Source organism: Neophocaena asiaeorientalis, unplaced genomic scaffold, assembly GCF_003031525.2.
Source record: "Neophocaena asiaeorientalis asiaeorientalis breed wild unplaced genomic scaffold, Neophocaena_asiaeorientalis_V1.1 scaffold591, whole genome shotgun sequence".
Lineage (NCBI taxonomy): Eukaryota > Metazoa > Chordata > Mammalia > Artiodactyla > Phocoenidae > Neophocaena > Neophocaena asiaeorientalis.
This window is the reverse complement of record NW_020173494.1, coordinates 1,983,260-1,993,930: the sequence shown is the minus strand read 5'-3', so window position 1 is coordinate 1,993,930 and position 10,671 is coordinate 1,983,260. Positions and strand designations below refer to the sequence as shown.

Genomic DNA, 10,671 nt, shown 5'->3' with positions numbered 1-10,671 from the left:
CCCCAGTCCACGGCGGTGTGAAAACCCCCTTCTTCCCTAACCAGGTATATCTACGGAGGCTGACCAGGACCAGACACGAGCCAAACCTCTCCATCCAAGATACCTTCCCTCTGCCCGTGACTACTTAAGGTCACTGCTCCTTTTGCCTAGTTTATTGATGAGGGGCGAGGGAGAAGAGAAGCGGTAGGCGAATCACCTTTCCTATTTTGCGATTGGTAGTATTAGGCTCCAAGTCCCGCCTCCTGCCCCGCCGCAGACAGGCTCTCGGGGTTGTCACTCGATTCTCTGCAGCCGCCCCTCGCCGGGGCCCCGCCCCTCGCTGTTGCTGGGATCTCGCGGGAAGAGCGGTGGGCACGGCTGTGGCTCCGTCTCCCGGCTGCGCGCGGAGCGGGAGGGCTCTCCTCACACAAGCGCTTCCTCGCAGAGGGGTTGGAGCTGCAGCAGACGCAGGCCTGGGCAGCCCCTTCTCTGCCGCCTCCTTCTCTTCCTGAGGGCTCCCCGGTCCTCTTGCCCTCCGACGCTACCCAGGTGAGGAAACCCGGAGCTCGTCTTCGCTGAGGAGCGGTCGGGGAGTGGGGACACGGAGCAGCCGGGGCAGGGGGGCTCCTGACGGGGGCGGCTCCGCGGGCAGCGCGGCGCTGCCTGGTGGGCGCGAGGCTTGGAGGGGTTCGTGAGTGCGGGGGTCGAGGAGGCAGTGGGGTGGGATCCGGGTGCGGGCGCCCAAGGGCGGTGTAGCGGGTGCCAGGGCTCCTCGGGGTGAGGAGGCGGTTTAATGGGGGTCCGGGTTTTTTTCCGGCTTGGGGTGGTGGTGGCTGGCAGCAAATTGGGTCCCGGGTCTTCGGGGTCGAAGGAGATTTATCAGGATCCTTCGGTTCCTTGAGGTGGTATAGCGCGGTTCCGGGACAAGGGGTCCTTTTATCGCGATCTCAGGCTCTTTAGGGGCAGAGGATTCAGTTTAGGAAGGTCCTAGTTCTCTGAAGGGGCAGATCCATGAGGTTTGGGGGGTCCTTTGAGCGAGAGTGGGCGTCTCGTTTCGCATTCCTGGGATAAAGAAGCAGTGTATTGGGGTTCCGTCTGTTTATCGGGGTCTCCGGGCGAGAGGGCGATGTATCTGCGTCCTGCAGGGGCCGGGACCGCCTTGGTGGGCTGCTGGGGACGGAAGGATTTACAGCGGAGACCAGCGTCTTTATTGGGGTTTCTGCTTTGCCCAGAGGGGGGCGGTAACTTGGCACGGCCTCCAGTCTTTTCGGGGGAGACTGGGCGAGTTAGCGGGTCCCCGGGAGATCTCGAAGGGAGGGCGCGCCTCTGCAGGCGCTGGGTCGGCTCGGGGCGGGAAGGGGACTCTGGTGACATCCCGAGCCAGCCTAGTACACAGTCTGTGGCTGGTCAGCATCCTGGAACAAATCTCTTTCTAGATGAGATTTTACTCAGTGCTTAGTTGAAGGATTGATCCGTGTTGTTGCCTAGTTGGAGAAATAGTGGGTTTGTTCTGCAGTTTCCTTCTCTCTGTCCCGGGATCCCTGTGGAGGCGTGCTGGTCTCCCTGCTCTGGGAGCGGGAGAGTGGCAGGCAACACCTTAAAGTGGGCATGTAGACTGTAGATTCTTAAGGGGGCGAGTGTCCTCCGGGTCAGCGTGGAAGCCGCTGAGGACAGGGAAGGCTGTGAGGTTTTGGCTTCCTTTCCTAGGTGGTCTGCTTTGCTGATCCTGCATTATTAGGTCTGTCCTGAAGTCTTGCTCGAGTGTTAAGCAGTCAGGCAGTGCTGGGAAGTGTGTTCTGGCTTCTCCCTGTCCTTTGGAAAGCATTTGTGGAGAGGGGGAACTTCAAGTTCAGCTTCCAAATAACGCATTGGAATTCGAAGTTCCAAAGCTAGAGCTCTGCAGAAGCCTCATTTGAGACTTGTAAGCATGGCTAACAGCTCTTTTAGAGAATCCTGCTTAACAGTTTTATTGTGAAGGTACAGTTAGTCTTGACTCCTATGCAGAGTCCTTGGTAACTAGCCCAGACTTAGGTGGAATTCAAATAAAATAACCTGTATATATGTGTATGTGGGTTTTTTTGTTTTTTTTTAAATGTTTAAGTCAGACAGTCTGTTCCTTTGCTTGACAGTTCTTCTGGTTAGATAGCTCCTTTATCATAGAGGCCCGTAAATGAAGTCTGTTTGTGGCAGGCAGTGGAAACTGTACTCACAGTAATTCTGTAATTTGGGATAAACAGACAAATTTGAGTATGCCAAAGCAGAGAACTTTGCCTGCCTCACTCTTTTTCTTAGTGACAGTTTTTTTTAAAATGACATTTCTTTTGATCTTAGAACTAGAAACATTAGTGATAATCTACTTAATACTTGACTTTTGTAATCATTTTAAAAAAACAAGGGAATTCTGCAAAGCAATGCATAACTCTCTGAAAGTTTTTGTTTTGGTTTTTGGTTTTGGTTTTGGTTACAAATTCCTGATCGAGCCAAAATGCCTGATTGAATTTTATAAGATCGTTTTGACTATCAAAACTGATCAGTTGAGCAGATATTTGATTGGAACCACAGCCAAAAAAACTCTAAGCAGGTCTTTTTTTCCTCATTATTTTTGAAAGCCAATGAAAAATTAAGCAGATGTCAGTAACTTTTTAAAAAGCAACTTTCATAATTTCTAAGTAAACATACTGATCAGTCAAAAAATATTTGATTGTCTGCTAGGTGTCACAGCATGGAGGCACAATGATTCCAGCTCTCATGAAACCTCTATCAAGAGAGAGAAAGACAACAAATAAATAAAATAAATACATAAAATAACTGAGATGCTGATAAGGAAAAAATAAACAGGATAGTTGGGGTTTTGCTCACTTAAAAAAAAATAACCTCTGAATGATAATATTATTGATGTCTGTCATGTTAACCAGAAACCAGGCAAGATAACGATCTACCTTCTGAATTAATAGAGATTAAATTATGATCAGTAGAGTTTGAGTGTTAAATATATTTTGACTCTGAGGATTAGCACCTTCTGTTATATAAGCATAAAAAAAGTCTGTAAGGATAAACATCAGACTTTTAAGTGTTCGGCGGATTCTTCAGGAGAGAGTTGCAAAGGCATGGAAGAGAGTTATTAATTATTAATATATGCTTTTATACTATTTGAATTTATTTCAGTGAGCAGACATTACTTAAGGGTAAATTAGAGAGGTCTAAAAATTAAAATTTTGGTCACTATGCAAATTTGTGAAACGTACTGTATTTATAAGGCATTTTGTCAGTGTTGCCACTTCTACTATGCGTACTAGTGAAGGAAAAATGTATTTCAAGTATGTAAAATTATAGGAATGGGGTGGGGAGGGGAGCACAACAGAATAAGTAAAAGACTGAGGCTCAAGTTAAATCTTAAAACATGGTAAAGATGTTGGATCTTTAATTATACAAAGATAAATTAATCTTAGGCCTTTCTTATTTCAAATTTGTTTCCCGAGTTTGAAAAAGGAAGTTTTTAGACTCCCTAGAGAAGAATAGGTTGTGTTTTTGTGGCGGGGCAGGAGGTGTTTTTATTGTGGCACAGATTTCAGGATGGGATTTCTTTTTGTCACACATATGGACACTTAATAGATGTTTTTCTTGTGAGGCATATGAAACAAAAATAGTTTTATAGTTCATTATTACACTGCTGAAAATGACAATACCAGTGTCTTTTGGATTATCATTCAAGATTCTGAAATTATAAATATGACATACTAAGCCAATTTCTAGAAAGGAAATCATAAGACATGAATTCCAGTCTTAACTGTGCTGCTAACCATCTGACCTTGGATGATTCCTTAGTCTCTCAGGGCCTCAGTCTCCGTTTATATAAAATTAAAGAAAGAGAAGTCCCTGTCAGTAATCAATATAAATTCCAATTCCAAGGTTTTTATTACATAGGTTTTTATGTTGCGGATCTACAGTATTATATGTACAAAAAGGGATAGATGCCACAAGAGTAGCTAGTTCTCAGGGTACAACTAGTTCCATGTAATTTTTATATATCATACCTAATTTTAGAGCCTCTTCTATTTTAAGATATATAGGAAATATTTAATTCAAGAATATACATTCATGAAGGTAAATGATTTCCTTTTGGTAATTTAGCTTTATCTGTTAAAGCATTATTATTTTTGCTTCTGACCCCTGGTTCTGTAATAGAGTATCTATATGATAATGTAATGTCCTTATTGAACTCTGTGTGTAGAATGAGGTCTCTAGTGGTTGACCCCGTTTAATCTATCCTTCACACCGCTGCCAATGTGATTTTTCTAAAATGCAAATATGTTCAGTGCTTTTTTCTTAAAGCCCATACTTCTCCCGTACCTACAATATTTAGTTCTGTGGTTACAAGGCCCTTCATCATCGGGCTCATCTCCTGCATTTCTCCCACCATACATCTCAAGCTCCAACTGTACTAATAACATCAGTTTACTGAAAGAGCCATACTTTTTCCTGACTCAGAGCCTTCTCATATATTCTCCCTGCTGCTTAGAATGCCTTTCCTTCTCCTGTCTTACTGACAGAGTCTAGTGGTTTTTCAAGATATAGCTTAAGCACTGTCTGCTTTTTGAGTCTTCTGTGTGCTCTGGTCCTCGTTCTTCCAGCCCCACCAGGTATTCACTCTCTGTATCTTGTTCATTCATTCTCTTATGTTCATTAGTATGCTGTAATTATGTATGTCTCTCTCTTCCTGGACTCAAAAGCCAATGTATATTTGTCTTATTACTTATTGAATATCTATTGCTTAGTTTACACAGTTGGCTCTCATTACAGATTTGAAATCTCAGTGCCAAGATTAATATCTTCATAATGTCTGAGTTAAGCCCAAATCTCAGTCTTGTCCTATTTTTCTAAAACGTTGGGCTTTCTATATTATCTTATTCTCTTGCCCCTATGACCGCAAACTGACGTTAGATCTGTAGTTCTTATCCTCATGTTTAAGAAAAGAGACTGTCAGCACTGTAGGAGTTAGGGGTTACTCTGATAAACTTGCAGAAAAGTCATGCAGAATTTTGAGGCAACCACTAATCCCTGTATCTAAAGTTGTTAGCAGAGTTATGAACTAGTTTGAGTATTTCAGATCTTAGACATCAGTGATTTAGTAGATATTTTTACCTTGGCTGCTTTCTGTATGGGAAATGATTGTTGCCAGTGTGTTTGGGATTTTATAGTGGCTTAATAGTTGCTTTACATACATTACCTTTAATTCTCAAAACAAATCCTGCAAATTTAGTAACTTTCTCAGGGTTATTATCTACTAAGAAGCAGGCTATGTAGATCCAGGTCTGTCTTACTCCAGATTCTATGCTTTTTTCAAAATACTACACTGCTTTCTGAATATGAGTTCTTATTCAGTGTATTTAAAATTATTAATAGATATTTTATTCATTTTATAAATTGAAGAAGTAGGTTGTGAGGTTTATCCATTCAGCTTTTTCAAAAAAAGCTAAAGTAGAGGATTTGAGATTGATGGGACTTTAGAGACCACTTAATCCAACTCCTACATTTACCATATGAGGGAACTGACATACACAAGAATAGTTAAATGACTTGCTCAAGATCACACAGCTTTGTAGTTGGTTAAGATTTGTTGTTGTTGTTAAGCTAGTTATGACCATTGGTGTTGTAAAACCATTATTTGAAAGGAAACCAGGTGCCTGATGTTCCCCCCAGGAAAAAAGCCTAGAGTGGCTTTTAGAAAAGTGATGTTGAGGATCTCAGAGTCTTAAGGACATGGCTCAGAGAAAATCCAGACTTTGGATCATGACACACGGAGACGCCTCAGTGCCTCTTCACTCACGTGGCTCCCTAGTCTTGGTTTCTTTCCTTCCTCTTTTTTCTTTTTAAAAATCTATTCACAGTTTACTAATCTTCTGCCTGCTAAAGTTATTAGCAGCATTCTGACCAGTAACCATTTACATGCCAACCATGGACTAACTAACAGGGATACAAAAAAGCATAAAATGTAGTCACTGCCCTGAAGAGGCTCAGTTTATTGGGAGTGGGAGGCAGTAAGTATTTAATTGCAAGGCAGTATATAAAGGTACCGTGAGTGATGCAGCTCCAGGAGCTCAGAAGATAAAGGTAAATGTGGACTGGGCTAGTGGCTGCAGAAGTTTCTATGTAGAAAAGGTTTGATTTAAGTTAGTCTTTAAACAAGGAGTTGGAGGGAAAGACTGGAGAAAAGAATACCTGGCCGTGTGTGTGTGTGTATTTTTTTTTTAATCTAACCTTTGTTCACTTCCCTTTAGCCACAGTGGCCTCCTTGCTGTTTTGGAAGGCCTGGAACATGTTCTTCCAGATATCTGTTATGTCTCGCTCCCTTCCTTCTTTCAGGTTTGAATTAAAGTGTCACCCCTTCTGAAAGGCCTTTACTGATACCTTGTTTAAAATTACAGCATCCCTCCCATACATACTCTTCCTATCCCTCTTCCCTGCTTTGTTTCTTTTTTTGTGCTTTTCTGCAATCCAACACACTGCTTTTATTATCTTTCTAACCCTACTATAATGTAAGATCCATGAGAGCAGGCATTTTTACCCATTTTGTTCAGTGCTATATCCCCAGCACCCAGGGGATACAAAGTAGGTGCTCACATTTTTGTTAAATGAATAAGACAATCGAACTTTAAAACAGAAACTTGAAGATTGTTTGATCTAACCTGTCTCCTTCCTTCCTTCCTTGCTGGCTGGCATGGAGGACGAGGAACTTTCTCTTTTTTTCTAGGACTTAAATTGTATACAGTGCAGAAATCATAAACAGCTCAATGAATTTCTACATATGTAAGCATGTAATCACCAACCACACCAAGAATAGAACACTTCTAGGACCTCCGCATCCTTCCTTACTCTCTGCTAGTTAGTACTTCCCAAAGGTAACCACTATTCTGACCGCCATCACAGTAGATTAGTTTTGCTTTTTCTTAAACTTCATACATTGGGTTGGCCAAAAGGTTCGTTCAATTTTTTTCCGTAAGATGGCTCTAGTAGCACTTAGCTGTCTTTAACTTCATTTGAAACAATTTTGTTAGATTTTATGTGACAGCTGTATATCAGCATGCCTTTAAAAAAACACATCAAGATTGGTGAATTTTTGTGTAGCCATTTTAATATTGAAGATGGAAGAAAAAAAAGCCAACATTTTCGGCCTATTATGCTTTATTATTTCAAGAAGGGTAAAAACACAACTGAAACACAAAAGATCTGTGCAGTGTATGGACAAGGTGCTGTGACCGATCGAACACGTCAGAAGTGGTTTGCGAAGTTTCGTGCTGGAGTTTTCTCACTGGACGATGCTCCACTAGCAGGTAGACCAGTTGAAGTTGATAGCGATCAAATCGAGACATTAATTGAGAACAGTCAACGTTATCCCACGCGGGAGATAGCCGACGTACTCAAAATATCCAAATCAAGTGTTGAAAATCACTGCACCAGCTTGGTTATGTTCATCGCTTTGATGTTTGGGTTCCACGTAAGTTAAGCAAAGAAAACCTTCTTGACCGTATTTCCACATACGATTCTCTACTTAATGAAAACGTTCCGTTTTTAAAACAAATTGTGACGGGCAATGAAAAGTGGATACTGTACAATAGTGTGGAATGGAAGGGATCGTGGGGCAAGCGAAATGAACCACCACCAACCACACCAAAGGCCGGTTTTCATCCAGAGAAGGTGATGTTGTATATTTGGTGGGATTGGAAGGGAGTCCTTTATTATGAGCTCCTTCCGGAAAACCAAACAATTAATTCCAACACGTACTGCTCCCAGTTAGACCAACTGAAAGCAGCACTCGATGAAAAGCATCCAGAATTAGTCAACAGAAAAGTCATAATCTTCCATCAGGATAATAGAAGACTGCATGTTTCTTTGATGACCAGGCAAAAACTGTTACAGCTTGGCTGGGAAGTTCTCATTTATCCACCATATTCACCAGACATTGCACCTTCGGATTTCCATTTATTTAGGTCTTTACAGAATTCTCTTAATGCAAAAAATTTTAATTCCCTGGAAGACTGTAAAAGGCACCTGGAACAGTTCTTTGCTCAAAAAGCTGAAAAGTTTTGGGAAGATAGAATTATGAAGTTGCCTGAAAAATGGCAGAAGGTAGTGGAACAAAAGGGTGAATAGGTTGTTCTATAAAGTTCTTGGTGAAAACGAAAAATGTGTCTTTTAGTTTTACTTAAAAACTGAAGGCACTTTTTGGCCAACCCAATAAATGGAATCAAATCAATTTTTAAGTTAGCAGAAGTTCATTCTTTTTCATTGCTATATAGTATTCCATTGTGTGAGTATATATTTTTTATTGTACTATTTATAGACATTTGGGCCATTTCCAGGTTTTAGCTCTTAGGAACAAAGCTGCTAAGAACAATTTTGTACCTGTCTTTTTGTGGGCATAAAGATTCATTTCTTGGCTAAAAAACTAGAAGTTAACCTCATCTTCATATAGATATAGATATATAGATACATACACATAATTCTTAATTCCATGTGGTCCTTAGCACATGATAGATGATCATTAAATGACTGAAGATAAATTATTAACTAATCATGTACTGTGAGATTATCTCAAACTTATTAAAAATATTGGAGAACAGCTTCTGGTCCATGCTTTTGTTCTTATATCTGACTTAAAACATGTAGCACTTAACTTTATCCAGGTTGTACACATTTCTCTTTCCTCTTGATTAGCCTCTTTTTTAAAATCATGTTCTTTATTAGTTGATGCCCCTTCTCCAGAAGATGGGAGAAATATGTCCAGAAAAGAGGAAATTCAAATTAATTAATTTTAAGGTGTGAATTTCAGAACTGGTTGGTTATTTTTCTATATTTTCCCAACTTAAAAAAGTCATTTCTTTTTGACAGTTTGGTTCTACTGTACGTTATATATATTTTTTACTATTCTGTACAGTTTGAAATCATTTATACCAATGCATAAGTTATGTTTTGGGATATGTCAAGCAAAGGCTTTCTTTGATGGTCTTAAGAAATTTTAGAAATGGCTTTAGTTGGTGAAGAATGCAAATGAGAACCCCTACAATAATAGAAGAAATCATGAGAAATATTTTTCTAATTCTGGAAAAGTTTTCAGTTCCCTTTTGAAGTGATTTCTAAGCTAAGACTTGAAAGATGAGTAGGAAACAAGGTGGATGAGATGCCCGGTAGGGAATGGGGTAAAAGCACTGTAGGTGGGGAGCTGTCTTTGCAGAGAGAGAGCAGGGCAGATTTGGGAATCTGCAGGCAATTCAGGAGGGCTAGAGCAGTGGTTTTCAAGCTATAGTGTGAATATGAATCTCCCGGTAGGAGTGGGGCTCATGAGTTTGGAGTTCTAACATGTTCACAGGTGGTAGAGATGTCGCTGGTTCAAGGATCACACTTTGCAAACCACTGGGCCAGAGCATAGGAAGCAAGTCAGAAGGAAGGAGTGGGGAGTAAAAGCAAGGACCATATCATGGAGGATCTTACAACTAATGTAAAGAATTTGGATTTAAGGCAGTGGTAACCCACTGAAGGGTGCCAACCAGAATAGTGACCTTGTGAGATTTGTGATTTTCGAGGGGGCAGTAGTGGTGGAAATCATCTTTAGGGGTAAACTCCATCTACATTTGAAACTGTACAGATTAATGTCTGAGCAATGATAGTTTACCCATTCATTAATAATTATTGTTTTTCCCAGTGGCAGATTCAGTTCATTTAAAGGAAAAGTTTGGTTATGTTTATTAATTTAGATGTTATATGTTAGTTTAATCTTTTTTTTTCCAGGGATATTATTACTTATTATATATATATAATAAGTATTATTACAATTTAACTCATAATTACATTTTTAACCCTGTTTGATGGGATTTAATTTTTGTCCATGTTGTACCATATGATAGTTCAAAGTCTTCTTTTTTATTGTATTGATTAAAAAATGAGCTAGCTGGTAGTGCTTATTATATGGTAGGAATGATCTTAATGATACATAGTAATTTGAGTTAGCCACCAGCTTTTGTAAATGTTATTAATTAGAAGGCTTTAATTTATTTCAGCTGTTTAAATGTCAGTCAGTCTTCCAATATTATAAACTTAGGAATGTGTGTGTAGCTTGTTTTTCCCCCTTATTTTATAAGTTCTAGGAACTCATTTTAAATATGTGGAAAAAGGCAAAGATCTAATGCCTCAGCTCTAATATAAGCATTGCTAACATTATGGTACACATTCTTCCTTCTTCCATGAATATATTTATTCATTTGTATACTGTTTATTCTCCCACCATGAATTTATATCATAAAGATTTTCGTACTTTGTCAAAATTGTTTCAAAACCGAATTTTTTATTTTTTTATTTTTTGCGGTACTTGGGCTTCTCACTGTTGTGGCCTCTTCCATTGCGGAGCACAGCTCCGGACGCGCAGGCTCAGCAGCCATGGCTCACGGGCCCAGCTGCTCCGCGGCACATGGGATCCTCCTGGACCGGGGCACGAACCCGTGTCCCCTGCATCGGCAGGCAGACTCTCAGCCACTGCGCCACCAGGGAAGCCCAAAACCTAATTTTTAATAGCAGCATAATATTCTGTTGAACGGATGTGTAATGATTTAACCATTCCCAATTACTGAATATATTTTTCCTCTGCAGATAACACTTGAAGAAAGTCTTTGTGCATAAATATTTCTCCATACTTGATTA

General features: G+C 40.4%; 1 protein-coding gene across 2 annotated transcripts in view; it reads left to right on the top strand.

The window, feature by feature from the left end:
- The first annotated feature begins 355 nt into the window (after positions 1-355).
- The window catches only part of GLCE (glucuronic acid epimerase), a 117,898-nt gene continuing 107,582 nt past the window's right edge, over positions 356-10,671 (top strand). For both annotated transcript variants that reach the window (XM_024747534.1, XM_024747535.1), the window contains exon 1: positions 356-528. The gene's annotated coding sequence lies outside the window, so the exon portion shown is untranslated. The remainder of the gene's footprint in view (positions 529-10,671) is intronic.